We start from the raw sequence: 22580 nt of genomic DNA, 5'->3' as shown, positions 1-22580 counted from the left end.
GGGGGAGGGGGCGGAGCGCGCGAGGAGACGCTGCGAGTAAGATCTCCCATTAAAAAAGTGTAAATAGGGAGGAAAAGCGGCAGGTCCAGTGAGAACTGGGACACGGAAGATAAACGGGTGACCCAGCGAACTGCCCGAAGAAGAAAGTGCGCCATAAAAGAGGGACTAAGAAGGAGGAAGCGCAGAACCCTGCTCCCCTCCCCCGCCACAGAGGCGGCACTCTCCGACCAGCAGAGAGGAGGAAACAACAAACCAAAACGGCCCACAAGAACAAACGACACAGCAAGCGGACTGTGCGTGGAAAGGAACTATTGCAGCCACCACACCCGTGAACGGGAGCTGAGGCGAACCCTGCAGGATCCGCCGCGGCGGTGAGCGAACGGCTCCGGGCGCCAATAGAGAAGAACAAAGACCCCGGGAGACGCGCACCCAGCCCGGGCTGCCGGTAAGCCTGCGCGGAAACGCGGAGTGCTCGGTGCGCTTGAAAAGCAAGTGCAGACCTGGATCGCGGCGGCCCAGGTCCCCGCGCCTGCGACCTAGGCTTGCGGGAGACTACCTAGGCTTGCGGGGAGACGCGCGGAGGTCCTCACTGAGGTGAAGGTCCCTCCCTGAGTGAGCAGGAACCAGGCGCCCGGGCACGGGAGCGGTGCAAAAGGCGCCATTCCCGCGCCACTGAACTGGGCTACAGCCCGCGTCCTGGAACTGAGGGCTTTGAACTGAGACCCGGGGCACGAAAATTCGGGGCGTGGTTTCTCCACGACGGTGGGGCACAAGGCAGACACAGCACCCCAAAGCTGTTGAGGTGTACCCTACCATTCCCGCTCTGTTCTCTGTCCCACGGGGTGGGGGGAGGCGAAAAACAGCCCCCCAAGGACAATAGGAGAGATCTCTGGCGCCACCTAGCGACCAGGAAAAAAAAAAGTCACTAACACCCTATAAAACAGGACATTTCTTAAGACTGCTTGAAAAGGGCAGAAGGTTTCTGGAGGACCCAGTGGCCAGCCGGGAAGTTATTCCACGCCAGGCCCCTTCCGACCAGCAGTCTGAGCCCACAGAGGGAGCAGGCACCCACGTCCGGGGCAGACCGGGTGCGCAGAAGAGTGTGCCTGAAACCGGAGGCGCAGGGACTGCATCCCGCTTCGCCATTTGAGAACAGGGACATTTCTTCAGTAAAAACTGCCTAAAACCAGCAGAAAGCTCCCCCAGAAGACAGAGATGGCTCCTGGAAGAGCCAGAGGGGAGCGGAGAAGTTCACCCAAGATGTCAGTCAGTCCGAGCAACACAGTGTCCCAACGCATACGACAAATTAGAAAAACAGACAGTAGGAGTAGAAGAACCACACGCAACTAAAAACTCCTCAGGAAAGAAGCACACCACAAAAAGAAAACCACTCCCCAGATTGCAACGACAGCAACTTGGAAGAACTTCTGAGCCTTCCAGAAAGAGAATTTAAAATTGCCATGATTAAAAAAGTGATAGATCAGAAGAAGGAAATTGAGTCCCTAAGAGGGAAGTAAGAGAAATGCAGGAGATCAAAGAATTAATGGAGGAACTAAAGAACTCTGGGAAAGCAATGAAAGCAGAATAGATGAAATGGAAGAACGAGTAAGTAATCTTGAAGACACAGAAATAAAAAGAACCAAACAGAAAAGGAAAGAGAAGTACGAAGGAAAAAGAATGAAGAAAGACTTCGGGAACTATCTGACTCCATGAGGAAAGGAAATATAAGAGTTATAGGAATTCCAGAAGAGAGGAGAGAGATGTAGGAACAGAGAATATTCATGGATATAATTGAAGAGAACTTCCCAAATGAGAAGAAGGAGCTGAAAATTGATATACAAGAAGCAAGAAGAACACCAAACTTCCACGACGAAAGAAAAACACAGCAAGACACATAATAGTAAAGCTCCAAGAATCCAGGACAAGGAAAAAATAATGAAGCTGACAAGAGGGAAGAAACAGATAACATTCAAAGGAAAACCAATCAGGCTGACATCAGACTTCTCTGAAGAAACACTACGGGCAAGGAGAGAGTGGAGGGACATAGTCAACAGACTCCAAGAAAACAGATGTCAACCAAGAATACTCTATCCCGCAAAGCTCTCTTTCCTCCATGAAGAAAGAATATGGACCTTCCCAGACAAAGAGAAACTCCGGAATTTCATTGCGACTAAACCCCCACTCCAAAAAAATACTACAAGGAATCCTAAAGCCAGAACCTCAGAGGGACGAATAACAACGAAAGAAGACCAAAAAAAAAAAAAAGTTATTAAAAGAATAAATAAATAAAATCAAAGAAAGACAAACATAATGGCAAATACAGATGCTAACATATCAATATTAACTCTAAATGTAAATGGACTAAACTCTTCAATAAAAAGACACAGAGTTGCAGCCTGGATTAAGAAACAAAACCCAACCTTTTGCTGTCTCCAGGAAACACATTTAGCTACAAAAGATAAAAATAGGCTCAAAGTCAAAGGATGGAAAACAATCCTACAAGCAAATGGGCCAAAAAAGAAAGCAGGAACAGCTATACTTATATCAGATAAAACAGACTTCAAACTCAAAAAAATAAAAAGAGACCCCAATGGTCACTACATTATGATTAAGGGGACAATACTTCAAGAAGAAATAACACTCATTAACATATACTCACCAAACGAAAGAGCACCAAAATATATCAGACAACTGTTGTCCTCTCTGAAAACAGACATCAGAGAAAACACATATGTAGTGGGAGACTTCAACACACCACTATCAACAATGGATAGATCAACAAGACAAAAATAGGTAAAGAAACTAAAGCTCTAAATAAGGACCTAGAGCATTTGGGCTTAACAGACATCTATAGAACACTAAACCCAAAAAAACGGAGTACACATTCTTCTCAAGCGCACACGGATCATTCTCCAGGATCGATCACATACTGGGCACAAGACAAACATCAACAGATACACAAGATTGAAATCATACCAACCATCTTTTCTGACCACGAAGGCATCAAACTAGAAATAAATCATAAAAAGAAGGCAAGGAACTATCCTACCTCATGGAGATTAAAAGCCACACTACTGGAAGACCACTGGACTAACGAGGAGATCAAAGAAGAAATTAAAAAATTCTTTGAATTGAATGACAAGGAGGACACCAATATCCTAAATGTATGGGATGCAGCAAAAGCAGTAATAAGAGGAAAATATATAGCAATAGAAGCTCACATCAAAAAACAAGAGAAGAACTCAAAGAAACAACCTAATCTCGAAGCTCAAAGATCTAGAAAAGAACAACAAAAAAAACCCAGAACCAGTAGAAGAAAGAAATAATAAAAACCAAAGCAGAAATAAATGAAATTGAAACTAAAAAAACAATCCAAAAGATCAATGAAACCAAGAGCTGGTTCTTTGAAAAAATAAATAAAATAGACAAACCCCTAGCCAGGCTCACAAAGGAAAAAGGGAGAAAGCACAAATACACAGAATCATAAATGAAAGAGGAGAAATCACAACGGACACAGCAGAAATCAAAAGAATAATCAGTAACTACTATGAACAGTTATATGGAAACAAGTTCAACAATCTAGAGGAGATGGACAAATTCCTACAACTCTACAATCACCCAAAGCTAGATAAAGAAGAAATAGAACACCTAAACAGACCAATTACAAGCAGCGAAATTGAAATGGTAATTAAAACCTCCCCAAAAACAAAAGCCCAGGACCTGATGGATTTACAAATGAATTCTACCAAACATTCAGAGACGAATTAGTGCCTATCCTTCACAAACTCTTCCAAAAAATTGAGAAGGAAGGACAATACCAAACACGTTCTATGAAGCCAATATTACACTAATACCAAAACTGAATAAGGACAACACAAAAAAGGAAAACTATAGGCCAATCTCCCTAATGAACACTGATGCAAAAATCCTCAATAAAATTTTAGCTATCAGAATCCAACAATGTATCCATAAGATAATTCACCACGACCAAGTTGGATTCATTCCAGGGGCACAAGGATGGTTTAACATCCGAAAATCAATCAACGTTATCCAACACATCAACAAAAAGAAATATAAAAACCATATGATAATATCAATAGATGCTGAGAAAGCTTTCGACAAAGTGCAACACCCATTCATGATAAAAGCCCTTGAAATTCTTGGGATACAAGGAACATACCTCAACATCATAAAGGCCATCTATGACAAGCCAACAGCCAGTATCATTCTCAATGGTGAAAAGCTGAGAGCAATTCCATTAAGATCTGGAACAAGACAAGGATGTCCACTCTCACCACTGCTTTTCAATATAATACTGGAAGTCCTAGCCAGAGCAATAAGACAAGAGAAAGACATCCAAGGAATCCAAATAGGAAAAGAAGAAGTCAAACTATCACTATTTGCAGATGATATGATAATATACATAGAGAACCCCAAAATCTCCACAGAAAAACTAATTCAACTCATCAATCAGTTCAGTAAAGTGGCAGGATACAAAATCAACACGCAAAAGTCAGTAGCCTTCCTATACACAAACAATAAATCTGAAGAAGAAGAAATCAAAAAAACCACCCCTTTTATTATCGAAACAAAAAAAATCAAATATTTGGGAATAAATCTAACAAAAGAGGTAAAGGACCTATACAAAGAAAACTATAAAACACTGTTAAAAGAAATAGAAGAAGACACAAAGAAATGGAAAGACATCCCCTGCTCATGGATTGGAAGAATAAACATTATTAAAATGGCCATCCTACCAAAAGCAATATACAGATTCAATGCTATTCCAATCAAAATCTCAATGGCATTCTTCAAAGAAATAGAACAATTATTGATGAAATTCATATGGAATCACCAAAAACCCGAATAGCCAAAGCTCTACTGAAAAAAAAAGAAGGAAATGGAGGCATCACACTCCCAGACTTCAAACTATACTACAAAGCCATAATCATCAAAACTGCATGGTATTGGAACAAGAACAGACATACAGACCAATGGAATCGAATAGAAAATCCAGAAATAAACCCACAGATTTATGGTCAACTAATCTTTGACAAAGGAGCAAAGACTATGCATTGGAGCAAAGAAAGTTTGTTCAATAAATGGTGCTGGGAAAACTGGGTCGCTACATGCAAAAGAATGAAGCTTGACCACTACCTCACACCATACACAAAAATCAACTCAAAATGGATTAAAGAACTAGACATAAGACCTGAAACCATAAAATACATAGAAGGAAATATAGGCGAAACACTACGGGATTTGCACAGCAAAGACATCTTTACAGACACATCACCCAAAGCAGTGATAGTGAAGAGAAAGATAAACAGCTGGGACTACATCAAATTAAAGAGCTTCTGCACAGCAAAAGAGACAATAACAAAAACAAAGAGAAACCCCACCAACTGGGAGAACATTTTTGCACCCAACACTAATGATAAAGGACTGATCACAAAAATCTGCCAAGAGCTGATGAGACTCAGCAACATCAAAGAAAATAATCCAGTCAAAAAATGGGCAGAAGAGCTAAAAAGAAACTTCTCTGAAGAGGAAATGCAAATGGCCAACAGACATATGAAAAAATGTTCAACATCACTTGTAATCAGGGAAATGCAAATCAAAACTACCATGAGATACCATCTCACACCAGTGAGAATGGCACATATTAAAAAAACTAGCAACAACAAATGTTGGCGAGGATGTGGAGAAAAAGGAACTCTTGTGCACTGTTGGTGGGAGTGCAAACTGGTCCAACCACTATGGAGAGCTGTGTGGAGATTTCTGGACCTACTAAACATAGAGCTTCCATATGATCCAGCAATTCCACTCCTAGGTATTTACCCAAAGGACACAGAAACATCAATTCCAAAGAGCACCTGCACTCCTATGTTTATAGCAGCACTGTTTACAATAGCTAAGCTTTGGAAACAACCCAAATGCCCAAAAATAGATGACTGGATCAAGAAGATGTGGTACATATATACCATGGAATATTACTCAGCATTCAAAAAAGATAAACACATGCAATTTGCAGCAACATGGATGGCACTGGAAGGGATCATGCTCAGTGAAATAAGCCAAAAAGAAAAAGAAAAATACCGGATGGTCTCACTCATAGCAGGAATCTAGAAAACTTAAATAAGGGACCAGGAAAATGAATATAAGAAAGTGAAAATCAAAATCAACAAAAAACTATGAACCAGAGACACTTTTTGGGGGGTGGGGGCGGGAGGGGAAGGATTGGGGTCAGAATGGGGCGTTTGCAATTGTATGGGGGAATATAAAAATAAAATTTAATATTTAAAAAAAAAAAAAAAAAAAAAAAAAAAAAGAAGCACGGGAGGGTGAGAGAATTCACCAGAGCCAGAGTGGGGAGCAGAGCAGGCAGAAGGACTGAGGTACACTGCTGAGGGGAGCAGCGGGCGGCAGGAGAGGTCTGCGCGCCATGTGGGACCCTCCTCCTGTGGCCGGGGAGCAGCCGGGGATCGAACTGGCGCCGCAGAGGCCGCGGGCAGCTTCGCAACCCAGCGCTCCACCGCTGCGCCACTGGGAAGGCCCTGTTTTTGTTTTGTTTTGTTTTGTTTTTGTTTTTGTTTTTGTTTTTGTTTTTGTTTTTGTTTTGTGTGTGTGGGACCCTCGCCAGGGCCAGGGATGGAACTGGTGCTGCAGAGGTTGCGGGCAGCCTCGCAACCCAGCACTCAACCACTGCGCCACCAGTGGAGGCCCCATATTTTTTTAATTTTTTAATTTTTTTAAAGATTTATTTATTTATGCATATACGAATTGGGGTACAGAGGAGTGGGGGTGAGAGGATTCACCAGAGACAGAGTGGGAAGTAGAAGAGGTGGATCTAGTGAAATACACTGCTGAGGGAAGCAGTAGGGAAGTCAGGAGAGGTCTGCTGCACCATGTGGGTAGCTTCCTGGCTGGGGATTGGACTCCGTGCTACTGAGGCTGCAGATAGCTCATAGTACTGTGCTTAACCCCTTGTGCCACCAGGGAGGCCCTCATGTTTCTTTCTTAGATAGTATTTGTGTAGTTCTCTTCTATTGGTATCAATTTAGAGACAAATAACAGAAAACTCCAAAATAACACAGGCTTACTCAGATAAATTTGTATTGATTCCTCACACAATCAACAAGGAGTAGAAAGAACTGACAGAGCCACCTCATCATCAGAGACACAGGCTCATTTTATGTACCACCATACAAAGTGTGCCTCACAGTCTGAGATGACTGCTAAAACTCTAGCCAGAGTAACTACATTAGAGCCAGGAGGGAGGATAAAGGCGCCCACTGAAGACATCTACCACATAGAGGAAGCCATTATTTACTCTCTCCATGATAAACTGGAATCCACATCAGTCAAGAAATGGTCACCCCTGTAAAATTATCTACTGTAATCTGGTACTATTTTATTCATGTGGTCATCATAAGTGCAAGAAAGACTAGAAATGCAGTCTTTTTTCCTAACAGTCAAGTGTATAACTAAAAATCAGGAACCATTTTTAGGATGACTATTTGTTCTAGTTTACCTGAAAGTCTCATTTTGTATGTGCTGTTCTGGCATAATTATTAATAGCTCCCCCTTTCTTTCTTGTCCTAGTTTGTTTGATGAATTATGTGGTCACCCTTGTTATATGACCAAGAAAAAGACAAAAACAGATGATGAGGCAGACTATTCAGTCTCTGCCAGAGGCCCTTGAAGAATCCCTTGAGAAATTCTTGACAGGTGGGTGTCCCCTCCAACCCACCTCGACATTATTATGTAATTATTTGTGACCGTAATATTGACAAATTCAGAAATTTTCTCACTATTTTCATATTTATTCACCTAATATATATTTTTAAAAGATTTATTTATTTATGTATACAATAACTGGGGTACAGACCACAGGTGTGGGGGGGTAAGAGGATTCACCAGAGACAGAGTGGGGAACAGAATAGGCAGATTGACTGAAGTACACTGCTGAGGGGAGCAGCGGGAGAGTCAGGACAGGTCTGCTCTGCCATGTGGGTCAGCTCCCTGGCCTGGGATCGAACTTGTGCTGCAGTGGTTGTGGATTGCTTCATAGGTTGTGTCTTAACCCCTTGCTCCACCAGGGAGGCCCTCACCTAATATATTATTATGATATAACTCAACATATCACACATATTGTACATTTGAAAAGACATGAGGTTATAATAGAATTAAACACTCTTAATCCCAGTATTATTAAACCCATCTTCTATTACAGTAGACTATCAGGAGTCTGAATTATCTAAATAGTCTGGATTCTAGGAAAATTGTTTCTCCCCATAGATATTTTCTTATGTCTCTTTATATCTTTTCCTGGTTCTAGAAAATGTTAGCCCACTGTTTTCCAAAAGGTCTTCAATGTATCACTAATTCTTCAAGAAAATTTCATAGTCAAATAATATTTTTAAGTGCAATGTAATTAAGTTTCACAATGTGAACTAGCATATGAAATACTCTGAGAAACACTACCTTAAAATTTTTACTTAACTCTGCTAATTTGAATTGATTTGGGGAGATAACACCTGTTAATATCTAAAGGAACATCTCTTTTGCATTGCTCTTGTAGTTTCAGAAGTATTAAGTTATTATAACATTCTCCATTGCAGATCCTGATATTCACATATGTTCTCTAATTTTAGCTCTTAGGAGTTGACAAATAAGAGATTTTTACCTCATTTGTCTAAACTAAACGACCAGCTCTACTTGAATTAAACATCATAATCTCAGACTTAAGGATTCAATATTTCAATTTGTCTTTTTGTTCAAAATCAAGTTTCTCATCAAACATGTCAATTTTGGGAGTAATACCATTTGTTTAGACTTTTTATTTCTTTGGCCGGTAGTTTTTGCTGTTTGGTTTGTTTTGGTTTTGGTGAGAATGTAAGAGGAGTTTTGAAGCATACTGAACCATCTTGCAACTTCGTTCCTAATTTTGGAAAAAAGTTTCTTTGTAGGGTTGGTGATTAGTTGTCCCTTGCCAATGGCTCTTGAGCAGCCTGTACTTGTGGGTGCGATATGGACTTAATCAACCTCCTTGGGACTTGAGTTATCAGAAATGAAAACTAGAATTGGTTACAATTCATTTATAGTATTGTAGGGTGACAGCGACAGTACTCCATGACAACAATGACTTTGTCTTGATCATCACAGAGGATTCTGATTCATCCTAAAATTTGAAACTACAGCATCAGGTCTTTTTTATACATCGTTTCTTCTAGTAATATTTAATACTTATCCAAGCCAGGATGAATGCTTCCTTTCCTGGAGCGTCATAACCATTTATATTTAAACCAGTCATACTGACCCTGTCCTATGTTATTATAATTATAATATAACCCAGTGTATCCAAAACATTACAATATACAATTTTTCATGATTTTTTTTTTATTTCTAGACTTTCTTTTTTTTTTTTAAGATTTTTTTATTTATTTACACAAGCACTGGGTACAGTCAGAAGTGCGGGAGGGTGAGAGAATCCACCAGGGCCAGAGTGGGGAGCAGAACAGGCAGACTGACGAAATACACTGCTGAGGAAAACAGTGGGCACGACAGGAGAGGTCTGCATGCCATGTGGGACCCTCATGGGGGTCGGGAATCGAACCAGCGCTGCAGAGGCTGCGGGCAGCTTCGCAGCCCAGCGCTTAACCGCTGCGCCACCGGAGAGGCCCCTTTCTAGACTTTCTTAGAGATTTTTACTTGATTGATTTGGGGTACCACAATCTGGTTATTGTGATTTTTAAAAGTTCTTAAATGGTTCTCAGCTGCAAAAAAGGTTGTGAATTCTGATATTCAAAGTGTGATGCAAAAATAAAGAAGTTCACTTGAGAGCTTCTGAGTGTGCATTTTAGCAAGGTTTCTAGGTTATTCATATGTACATTAAAATATAAGAAATACTTGGTCTAGAGCAGTAATGGCTAATAGAAATGTAATACAAACCATACATATAATTTTAAATTTTCTAGAAGTCATATTTACAAAGCATTTTAAAAGGCAAAAATTGTAATATATTTTTATAATTATAGATTATGGTATATAATATGTCACTTATGTATTATATATAATTATATTACTATTACAATGTATTACATAGCATAACATATTAATATTACATATAAGCCTATATTAGATGAATGTTAATAATTAAGACATTATTGTTACATAATGATAATATAATTTATAACCCAGTGTATCCAAAATATTATGATTTCATAAATATAAAATTTTTAATGACATTTTATTTTAAGTCATATTCAACATTAGAGCTCTTTTGCAAAACCTTCCTTAAAAAGTCCTAGATTATAGTGGTTTGTTCCTGCTGTAGAATATAAGCCAGAGCTTATATTCTCATCTCTAAGGGAAAATGATAAAAGATGACTTTAGAAAATTGAACATGGAATACAATTAAACTTCTAAAATATGCTGCTCTTCTTAATAAGAAATAAAACACAGACCTCAGAAGGTTGATATTGAGAAACATTTCTCCAGTGGCAAGGATCAGCCTTCCTAAGGATGCTAAGTAAAACTATTAGGGGGAAAAGGATGTCCTAAAGCTAATTCCATACAGGCTTTGTGGACTCCATCCCCACCCTAGGCCAAAGCCAAAGACACTGGGAACTCCAAATCCCATCACCACCAAAGGGAAGATGGCTGGGACCTGAGGGTGGGGTAAAGAAGCCAGGTTGGTATAAAGTCAGACATGTGGGCTTTGGAGGGGTTCCCCCATTTTGGTTCTCTGCCAGCTCGCAGAGTCCGGCCAGCTCTGAGAGTGCTTTTTGGGTTTCCAGGTCATCGGATTGGGTAGGAAGCATTAAAGACTTTATTTCCCTATTTTCTCCCTGAGTTGTACATTTTCCTTATTTCCTTTTCCCTTGTAAATAAACCTTTTATTAACCTTTTGTGTGTGCCTGCAGTGGAGTATTAATAAGTCCCTTTTAAGTGCGAGGGTAAGGACCCACAGGTAGGCAACCAGTTCAATATCGGGGCTGCCCTATAACAAAACCACATAATTCTCCTGTAGGCCTTTTGTAGTTGTCCTTTCCTATGGTCCCCTGATGTATAAATTCAAGTGAAAGCAACAACTCTTGTCTTGATTGTCCAAAATTTAGCTGAAACCAAAACATGGAATATTCAAGAAAGACTTTATTAATAGTGTCCAGGTAATAAAAGTAAATATATCCGAGTCCATTGAATTTTGCAATCTGAATTGTATAATTAACCTGTTTTCTAGATGAGCAAGATTAGCCCCATTCACATGGGACAAGAATGGGGAATCAGGAGAGATCTTGCTAAATTCTTGCCTTCCTTGCTCTTTTCTCTCTATATATATAGTGATAATTATTTAACCTACAACCCTAGCTGCTCCTAGACATCTTGACTCCTCTTGGTCTAGACTTGCACTATCTATTATGATAGCCATATGTGGCTATTGAATAACTGAAATGTGGCCAGTCCAATTGAAATGTACTGGAAGTGTAAGATGCATACCACATTTCAAGATGTGGCACATATATGAGTTTTACATTAATGCTATAAAACATTATCATAACTTATGTGGCTTAGAACACCCATTTTATCTTACAGTCTTGTAGTCCAGAAGTCCTGGTACATTGTGGCTCACTTAAACACTTTGCTTAGAGTTTTATGACGCCACAATCAAGGATGTTCGTGGAGTTGTGCTCTTTCCTGGACGTTTGAGACATGAATCTGTTTCTAAATTCTTTCTGGTTGTTGGCTGAATTCAGTTCCTTTATAATCATAAAGCAGGGGTCACATTTCCTTCCTATTAGCCAGCAGTCTCTCAGCAACTGAAGGTCACCCGATTTCCTTGTCGTGCTATCCCCCCTATATTCAAACCATGCTTTGCACCTCTGACTTGTCTTTCTGTCATGGCTCTTCTACTTGTTTCCTGAACATATCCATGGCATTTAAAAACTCATGGGGTTACAGTGGGCTAATCCAGACAATCCAGCATAATCGTCCTATTTTAAAGTCTGTAACCTTAATTTCATCTATACAGTCCCTTTTTGGCATGTAATGTAACATAATCACAGGCTTCAGGAATTAGAGCAAGAGCCATTCTGCCCATCACAGTGCAAAAACAAACAGTAAAATATATCACTAACACTTTTTGTAATTCTCATTGTTAAAATTATATTATTTTCAAATATATTAGATTAAATTAACTTCACCCATTTCCTTTTACTTTAACTATTAAAATTAACTTCACCCGTTTCCTTTTACTTTTTAAATAAGCTATACCACAATTTAAATTGTATATGTCATATTTTCTGATATCTAGCCTGTGCACTCACCTCTTCCATAAGAAAATCCTCCCTTATAATCAGGTATGGTCTTATACTTTTAGTCCTCTGATTACTAAACATACTATTGCACATTATAACTTTGATGCTACGGATGAGGGACAAGAATAGAAAAAAAAAACTGAAAAGGAGGTGCGCCACAAGACCAGAAACCTGGCTCACACAAGGAGGTGGAGGTAGAAGAGATTAGCATAGCCATTGTCACAGTGATGGAAACCAAGCCTTAGGCTCAGACCAGTATCCTTAGTCACTCATGCCTAGATTACAAAGCATAACATCCAAGCAGGTATCTGAGGGCGCATCCAAAGTTAAAGATACGAAGATTGAGCCCATCATAGAATCTCTGGCCCCTTTCAAATTCTACATAGTTATCCAAAATTAACAAATAACTGAGGGCTCAAGGACTCACAAGGAGTGAGCCCCTTTCGAATAGAAGAAGCCTATATCAGTTCAGTGTCTGCACAGGCTGGGGCAGCATTCCGGTGACTATGCAGGTGCTTCTTTTTACCAACTCTCCCCCTCTGCAGAGCAGCAGACTTCATGCCTGCCCGTGACCTGTATCAGGCTGGGGCTTCTCACTGACCTCCCTCAGCAGAGGCAGCTCTCCTCAAGGGCCCCTGCCTGCAGCCATGCAGGCCTCTCTCAGCAAACCTGTCCCTTCTGGAGCAGCTCTTCCTGCCTGCTTGTGTCTATGCAAGTGTCTAACTCTTTTATTCCTTCCCTAATAAACCTGTTCTTTAAATATAACTACTGTCTCTGTCTCTTGGAGAAACTCACCTGGGAAACTCGCTGCGTGTCGCTGAAAGGGGAGCTCTGGAGAAACCTTTCCCAGAGTGAACCCCATGACCCCACACTCCAAACCCACAGACTCCAAAAACCACAACACTAGTAAATCAGATATTGTGATGGATGGTGGAGATGTAGGTGCAGGGGTTCATTTCCAGATATGTGAAGTTCCCCCAGTCAATCCCGTAATGCATAGCCCTAGTGATAACAGCACTCACCCCGTGAAAGCAGAACCTTCTTTTATTAATCTTTTGGGTTTTGGTAGCTGGCATATAGAGTGATTCTTTCAATGAATAGTTGCTAAATCAATTGAATCTAGATGTCAGTAATTGGTTAGTTAAAAAAAAAATAAAGATAGAGTTTGGAAAATAAGTCAGCTGCCCTCCTATTTCCTAATAAAGACAAACATATCCATACTTTACTGAGAGGACAGCCTCCGTTTGAAACTATAAGCTAAACAATATTTAATGGCTGCATATTTATGAGACAGGAGAGTGTGATGATGTTCAGAGAAAAATGAAGTTTTTTTTTTTTTTTTTAACCAAGTGAACAGTCTAACTAAATGTTTTCATTACTTCATACTCTGATTTTGGTGACTAAATCAAATCAATGAATCTTTGACTTCTTAAACTTGCATCTAAAAAGGATTTTTTTTAGATGACCAAAGTGGCATTTCATTTTGTTTATTTTATTACAATCCCAAAATGGTTCCACTAAAAATATTAGACCCCACCCACCCACCACTGCTTTTCACCTTGCAGGAAAGTAAGGTCATTTATAGGAGCTGAAAAGAAGCACACATACAAAGCTCAATTACTATGAACTAATTTTCCAGCCCTAGGTGAGGCAGAAATCGTTTGTAGAACTTTGCTTCTCAGTTCCTGGGTCTGTACCTGCTCTCAGCCCCATGTGTGATCTGTACAAGCTAGGCAAAATCATCATGAAAATCTTGCAGTCCATCAGTAACAGAGCTTAGGATCCTCCCAGGAGAAGTTAGGATTGCTGAGAAAGCACAGGCTGCAGAATGCTTCTCTCCTGCCAGACATAAACCTAGAGCAAGACAGAATTATGAGAAACCAGATTCATCTCACCCCATCGTCCTTCTCAGTAATCTTACTAGCACAAAAGAAGGAATAAATACAAATAGAAAGATAATGTAAATAAACATTTTAAATAAAGTTTACTCACTGAAAGGACAGATAGATGGAGAGATGCATTCTTCAAAATCTATTGTCATGTCTTTGTGGACTTTATTGCTTATCAGCATTTTCCCCTCAAGGAAAACAGAACAGCAACATTTGCTCAGAAAAAAGCAAATTGTGTTTCTTCCTTTCATATTACTTTTATTGTTTGAGGTTTCTTTTAGACTATAATGTGGCATTGTGATTTTGAGATGGGAAAAAACAATCCCTTGTCTTTCAAACATAAGAAGTGATTGTATGCTATTGTTGCCAACAATGAGCTAAAGAGGTTAATGGATCACAGATCTGGCAAACAGCCATCTTTCCTCCTGCTCAATATATTAAACAATATACATTTTGATGTTACTGCTGAGCTTATGATTTTGTCTGAGTAGTGGGTAAATAAGTTTATTTACATTTAAGTCATTTCTTTCTAGAACTGATCAGTTTTGTCATCCAGACTGTATCCTGAAATTTTAAAAGTGCAGTTTGAGATCTGAGCTCCTGGCCTTCGAAGGGGATGCAGAGAGTGGGCCTGGGGAAGGGGGTGGGGTTGGCTGTTGAATAAGAATCTTGATCGAGAGTGACTTGTGAATTGCATCCGACCTTTCATATTCAGATTGCCTAAATTAACAATGAAATTATCATAGTAAAAAGGAACGGAAGTTGAAGAAACCTCAATTCTTCTAAGTGTTGTTACCAGTGATCTCTCTAATAGACCTCTAGTTAAATGGACTGATTCTTTCCTTCCACCTCAGGTTGACTCAATTTTGCACTGACTGGCATTTGAAAACAGACAGGTCATATAAGCAATAATGTTGTGATTTTCTGCTTAGGTGTACTGCATTTGTACTATGGAATTAGCAAGAGATGTAATACCTGAAAGAAAAAAAAAAAAAAAAGCTTTTTTTTTTTTTTTTTTTTTTTTTAAGAAAACTACCGAGGGAGAAACTTTTCAACGAGGAAGATAGTTTTCCGTGGAAATTTCGGTTGGATGAGACTAGATCTTGAGGGAGTGGACTAGAGTCAGGAATAAAGCAGGAACACATCAGACTTCGACCAGGTGGACTCCTTTCGATCAAGCAAAGAGCACGGGAAATAGCTCATAGAATTCCCTCGCCCCCTGGTTTGTTGAGAACAGGGATAGGAGGGATCTAGACTGAGCTGGAAAGGCGAGGGGGCCCCTGGGTTTGGGGATTTGGAATCTGGAAGAAGGCTCTGCGCAGAGCTCCGCTTCCCAGCTAGGCGGTGATCGCCCCCTGTGACTCCGCTTGCACACAGCATTCTGAGAACAGCCGTCAACCCCGGACTCGCCTCCAGCTGTCCAGGCGGATACGCTGAGAGTCACACACGCGTTCCCTTGAAACCTGTGCACCCCAAGCTCGGGCTCTAAGCTCCTCTCACCCCTGGGAGACCGGTCTTGGCTCTTGGAAATTGACTCCCTCCGACCTCACAGTCCACGCGTTCTGCCACTCTGGTCACTTCCCGGGGTCCCCACGCTGCTACCTCGGTCCGCCAGGGAGCCCTGCGTGCGCACCCAGCCGCCCCACCAAGCCGCCCGTCCGTGGCTCCCACGCCTGGGTGGAACGCGCAGGGGCTCGGTCCTCTCCTCCTCTTTCTCCGCCTAAGGCCCTGCCCTCCCCCTGCAGCAAGCTCGGGTACGAGCGCCCCGGTCTCGGCGGAAGACACCTGCGCGTCTTTCCCCACCCTTCCCCTCCGCCCTTTTCGCTGCGGTTTCCCCACCGCCTTCGGGAGCTCGAGAGCGGCTGCTGGAGGAGGAGCTGGGGAGCGGGGAGAGAGCGAGGAGGAGCAGGGGCGGGGTGGGTGGGGAAAGCGCTGGGAGGGTGTGGACTGGCAGCCACTCTGCAGCTGGTCGCGGGGGACCCGGTCCCTCCCGCGCGCCCGAGTGATGGAGGGGAAGAGATTCGCTTAGACACACACACACGCGCACACAGCTGGGCACGTCTCCGGGAGGCAGCTGGCGGCTCGGGCGCGCCGGGGGCCGGGCGGCGGCCGTGACAGCGCCAGCCGCCGGGAGCGGGGCGCCCTCACAGCTTGGCACTGGCAGCTCCAAGACCCAGGAAGGGAAGATCCCAGCCCCACAGACTGTTGCTCATTTAGCGGAACGGGAGGGAGCAGGCTGCCCCTGGAGCTGTCATACTGGTCGCCGGAGGCTCTCCCCGCGGCGCCGAGGGTCCGCGGCCGCACGGGTGCCGGCGAGGGGCGAGGAGGGAGGAGGATGCGCACCTCCTCCTGCAGAGCGGCTGCGGGCCCCGGCACTGCGCGGACTCGGGCTCTGGCGGCCGCCTGTGCCGTGCCCGCGCCGCGGGAGCGCGCCCTGCCGCACCTGGCACCAGCCTCTCGGGAAGTGCAGGAAACGCGCCCTAAACTCCACTACTTCTCGCCGGCCCCCGCCCACTCCCAGCTCCCCGCCCCGGACCTCGTTGCAGCCGCCTGCGTGTGAGGCCCGCCTGCTTCTTACTCACCGGCGCGCACGCACCTCCGAGCCAGCTCGCTCCCATTCACGCCGACTCGCTCTAGGCTTGCAGGAGCCCGGGCACCCGAAACTACTGGATCAACTGCCGCCGGCACTGCAGGAGCCGCCGGGTGGCCCCGCGCGACCCGCCGCCGGCCCCCGCACCCTGGGCTCGCGACTGCGCCTCTGCCGCCGGGGACCTTGGTGAGCTGGGCGCGCTGCCCGCTTCGCGCCGGGAGGGGTTGGAGCACAGCGGGCTGAAACCGCGTAGATTTAGGGGTAATTGCCAAGGGGGGAATGGCCGAGGGAAGACATCCTTGTGATGCCGACAGCGTACTTTTTGGGGCGCGGTACGTCGGGGCACTGCCTGGGGGAGACTTTTGAGACGTTCGTTTTTGGGGCTCGAGACGGGAAACGGCAAGAGCCATTCCCCGGGGTAAATTTTAGGAGTCGTGGGTGTCAGTCCGGCTCTCACCCCGAGCCGGGCGCCGCGCGCTGGGCTCTCTCTGAAGCAGTGGGGGAACGCTCCGCGCGGCAGAGTTTGGGGGCTTGCGCGCCGCCACTTCCCGCGGTGGCTGAGGGGCTGTGGCTGGGAGCGCCACTAGACTTTGGGGGAATGGGGAGGTGGGAAGCCCAAGCCGAGGGCAGGCAGAGGGCAGGCAGAGACTCAGTTAACTTGAAGGTGGGGTGCATCCTCCGCTCGCGTGGCCCCCACCCCTCGCAGCTTGGGTCCCCGCCCACTCGCCTCCCCCATTCACTAAACCTCCCTCTTCCTCCCTCCCCCGCCCCTCTTGCACTGGAGGCGGGTGCAATCGAGGGGCTGGTCATATTGTTATTACTAAGAGGTGCGCGAGGTCGCTGTGGCTACGGAGACTCCAGCTCCTGGGACTTGGGTGATCACCTTGATACTGGGAAGCAGGGAAGGAGCCCCCTGCCTGATGTAGATACTTCTACCTGGCGATTCCAGGTGCACAGCGAGCAAGCCTCCGCCACAACTCCGGAGTCTCCTCACCTTGGTGGGCTCCGCTTTCCGGCTTCCCTCCTCGAGTATTTATTTCGGGGCGCCCACCCGAGGGAGCTGCTGCCCAGACCCGTGGTCGTCTCGGTCCTCGTCCGGTGGGTCGGTCTCTCTCTGCTCTGCTCTCTCTTCTTCCCTCTCCAGTCAGCCCCATATACTAGCTTCTTGGAAGACATTGATCCCTTAAGGGGAGGTTTAATATTTGCAAAGTGCTTTATATCATATTACTTCGTGGATACATTTAATTGCACTGTAACTCTTCTATGATTTATGTAAACTTAGTCTGATAAATAGCTTGCAGGGTCGCCCCGGGGTGGGAGCAGGCGTTGATGGGTGTCCTTTCTGTACAGTGCTCCTTTCGGACCTGATTTTCTGCAAATACTATAAAGCTCGTGCCTCTGAAAGGTTTTCACAGTACTTTTGACATGTTTCAGGACTTTAGAGAAATGTTTCCGCATTACAATTTAATTCAAATATGTTGAGGCCATTTCAACAAAATGGGTATCAAAAATGACTTCAAAATGTTTGTGTTGGTATCAAACAATATACTATGTTGCAGAGGAAAAATAATAAAATAAGTTACCTTAGTGGTTTGCCTCTAGTGAAGTTCTTAAAAGGGGAAATAAAAATACTACTTATTTTTTCCCTGTATTTGTTTACAAATAATTCTTTCTTAAAGTGACTGAAAAGGCAGCAGGTTAGGCTTCCTTAATTTAGGACTATGAAGTTATTCACCAGTAAACTGATGTAGGTGCAAGAAAATAGTATAAGAAACATGATAATGGAAGGAAACTGTTGCTTAAATTTTACTCCCTCTATGAATGGAATATTAACAGTGAAAATGAAAAGTGCTCTGGCCTCTTCCAAGTTATTCTGGGCTATTTAAAAATATTTGTTTCTCAAGTAGTTGAATATGTAGACTTGATATGTAAAATATTATTTTCAAGCACATACCTGAAGCAGATTATACGGGAAATTATGAGCATGGCAGTCAATCTGAGTTTCATAAATACTAGAATCATGGTTTCTAGGTTAAGCCAGATATCATCTTTAAATTTTGATATTTGATGTTGCCTTCTTTGGCATCTTTGTGAAAAGGTGCTGCTCACAGTGTGTTGATTATGTTTGCATCATTGTCCTTACCATTTTGCAGGCTTACACAGATGTTTTTGAATGAATAACCTTCTTACTCACTGAATTTTCACTCATTCAAAAAGTATTTATTGAGTACACCAGCACACATAATATGCAAAGCTGAGCTGGGTGTTATTTTAAACAACAGGAAAGGATTTTGGGTAGAAGCAGGCTGTTTACTCCTACACTGTGAAAAGAACTGCAGAGCCTTGGCTTACTTAGGGAAGCAGCATCTTCTCCAAAGTAGCTGGTCAGCAAAGAGTTGTTGACTCAGAAGTCATGTTAACTAGCTAACTTGGCTTTCCCAAAAATTCCATTATTCTTAAGGCACCAAATCATTTAGATATGACAACTTCAGAGAACTGATGTTGACTTTTATCTTCTTGCTCTTTGTCTGAATCCTTTGGAGAAATATAACTATCTGTACTCTGTTCCAGCTTTCTGTGTGTGATTTCCATGGAGCAGTGCCAGATCTGCGTGTCATTAGTATTCATTTATGAGTAAATGCAAATGTTCCTGTTGCACTGAAAAAGCAAACTTGAATTCATAGAGCACAACAAATATTTTGCTCCTTACTTTTCTCATCACTTGATTTTTATAATCTCAGAAACAGTAGCATCTCTCAGAAATGCAATTATATGTAAATGAGCAAGTTAAATGGTTATTTAGGATTTTTTAGAAAATTGGAGGAGAATTTTCTTTGACTCTTTTGACATATCTGGCAAGATCTTTTATTTTAGGGATGTTCATTCATGAATGAAATAATGCTTAAGTCAACTTTCTAGTAAAGGGAGCTGGTGGAGATAGGAATATGTACTAAAAAATGATGCTACAATTTCTGGGAATAGTGTGTGAGAAGTAATACTAAGTTTGTGCCATCACAATTATGTAAATATTTGCTTTTTTTGGTCTTTATATGCATGATTTTTAAATTTCTTCTTAATGCTTTTGCTAAATATTTTCATAGTCTAAGATTATTGCAATTAAAAAAGTTATTGTTCTGTGATGGAATTATAGTTATTAATAGTTTTAAGAAAAGTGAATAGTTTAGGTGGAATAAAGTTAAGGGTTTAATTATTCTAACCACAGATTTTGTTTTCATTCAAGTGCTGTCCTTTGTTTGGAGGGGAAGTAGAACCTCAAAAGAAAAATAACTAGTTAAACTTTAATTATGACCTAAATTGTTATTATTTAGAAAAATCACACATTTTAAGTTTTCTGTGAATTTAATGTGAATTGTTTAAAACCAGGAAAAGTACAAAATTTTTCTGGAATCTCATTAAATTGCTAACAATTTTACTCACCCTATATATCGGTGCTTATTCCTGAGAGTTACGATGTTATCCTAACCTTTGTAGGACAAGTGCACTTAAAGCAATATGTTAATAACTACACTTAAATATCATTGATCTATCAATAAGTCATTTCAGAGATGATAACACTTATCAAAAAGTAGAAGTAAAAGATTTTATCTGGCAAACTACATAATATATAGGAAAGATAAATGAACCTTTCTAAATCTCATATCCAAATTACATTATCATGTCCTTCTCAACATTTGGTACAATGGGTTATTTTCCATCGTTTTCAAAAGTGTTATACTGGAAAACTGTCATTATTAAGAAGTGATATAAAAGTTGTTTTGACTTTAGGCTACCTAGATTGATGCTTGCTTGTTTGTGCATACATATATACATATGTGTGCATATGGAGTATGTGTCTATACATACCCCATACTCCATATATTGTATATATAATATATATTACATGTATTTGTGTTAATATATCTATATTTTGGACAATAACTTTGAACACTAGATAGAGAATTTCCTTTGTAACCTATGTGGTTTTTGAGGTCAGAGTCATCTTGAATGGTATTTGTTAGTGCGCATCGTGGTAGTGTTAAAAATTGGGAGTTACTAAACTTTTTTGAACATTTTATTGAAAAAAAAACTGTATCCTTTAGTATGTGTCTCACACTGTCCAAAGGACTTTACTAATATTGACTCATTTAATTCTGGTAGCTTCCCTGATATTCCCCACTTTACAAAGGAAAATGTTATTATTAATTATCACCATTGAGAAGATGAAGGAAAAGTAAGGCTCAATGAGCCTAAATAAATGCTTAAGCTTCACAACTGCTAACAGACCTAATATTTGAGCCCAGTCACTGTTCTATGCCCCTGCTCTTGATCAGATTTTTTTTTTTAAGTTTACTTAATTAGGTAGACATGTAGGGAGCAAGTTCGTTTATAAAGCAGATACATACTTGTAACTGAGATTTACGATAGTTTTCCACTGAGAGTGAATTCTTAAGGAATTCATAAAGAAGGTGATTGGCACGAGGCACTGACATAACCTGAACTAGAGCAATGCTAGAACAGTGCTATACTTTAATGTAGTTTTTAATGGACTCAATTTTCTTAGGTTCAGCTACTTTTAAATTAGGCAGTTTTAACAACTGATGCCATATCTAAGTAGCTCGAATAGCTCAGAGGATCTCACACTGAACGTTTTATGTGTCCCATAATATCCTTATAATGTGAATGTCTTGCACAGAGGTCAGTGTTACGTGTTACCATATGATATCTGCCAAAGGAGTTGGAGTTTTATATGAAGTTGTTTAATGAGACTTTTCTGCTCTCACCCAAGTGGCAAACAGTGGGCATCCAGTTAACGTGTATTGCATGAACTGATACAGGTATTCTAGAAGTTAGTTTCTACTTCAGAGATCAAGAAAATTGTCTAACTGTATACTTTTAAGATGTGCTTTAATATTAGTTAGACTTTTTCCTTTGCCATGAGAGTCTTTGAATACAACCATCTATGAAACCCCAGCAGTAATAATCTTTTTTGAGACTGAGTGTCCTGAGGTAGGAGGAAGAGGATGAAGAGGGTGAATTATTAAACTGATTGAAATATTTAAATTTAGAAGTTGATGAAAGAAAAACTGCCTGTAATTTTACCTTTTATTTTTTAAAGGTACATAAGATATAATTAACATTTGTAACAGAATCTTTACACTACTGTGCTAGGGAGGTAGCATGACTATCCAATCATATGTACTGACACTTTTAGTATTTGAGTAAGTTTGGGGAACTCTTTAGAGACATATTAAAAGTCACTATAATGCTCTTTACCTTAGCTAACTAACTTAAGTCAATGAAAAAAATCACAATGATTCTGAACATGCCTCAACATAAATAAGGCATTTATTATGTGTTAATGCTGGAACCAGACAGAGCTGGGTGAATTATAATCCCTGTTTCACGGTTTATTAGCTGGAATCTTGGGCATATTATTTAACCTTTTTCATACTTAATACTTTTGTTATATGGTTATGAAAATACCAGGCCTAGATTTCCACATGATAACATATGTAATATATCTAGCACAGCATATCATACATAGTAATAATTGATATTGCTATAATCAGTAGCCACATGACATCATTGTGAATGGTTTAGCATAGTATGTACATTATTCTCTCCATCTATCTATATGTATATAGATGTGCGTATGTAGAAATATACATGTATTTGAATTGTTTTTTCATTAGAAACATAGGTTCTGTGGATTCTCTTCCTGTTGAAGGAAGGGCATAAAGAAATGAAATACGTGTTTCAAAACAAACTTGATTAGAGTGT

The 22580-nt window shown here is 41.5% G+C and overlaps 1 protein-coding gene across 3 annotated transcripts in view; it reads left to right on the top strand.

The window, feature by feature from the left end:
* Nucleotides 1-17609: 17609 nt before the first annotated feature.
* HS3ST5 (heparan sulfate-glucosamine 3-sulfotransferase 5) overlaps nucleotides 17610-22580 on the top strand; it is a 228634-nt gene continuing 223663 nt past the window's right edge. For all 3 annotated transcript variants that reach the window (XM_037520261.1, XM_037520260.1, XM_054699117.1), the window contains exon 1: nucleotides 17610-17897. The gene's annotated coding sequence lies outside the window, so the exon portion shown is untranslated. The remainder of the gene's footprint in view (nucleotides 17898-22580) is intronic.

This window comes from Talpa occidentalis, unplaced genomic scaffold (assembly GCF_014898055.3).
Source record: "Talpa occidentalis isolate TD23 unplaced genomic scaffold, MPIMG_talOcc4v2.1 talOcc4.2, whole genome shotgun sequence".
NCBI classification, from domain to species: Eukaryota; Metazoa; Chordata; class Mammalia; order Eulipotyphla; family Talpidae; genus Talpa; species Talpa occidentalis.
Note: the sequence above shows the minus strand (reverse complement) of the source record. Positions and strands in the feature narration are given on the sequence as shown.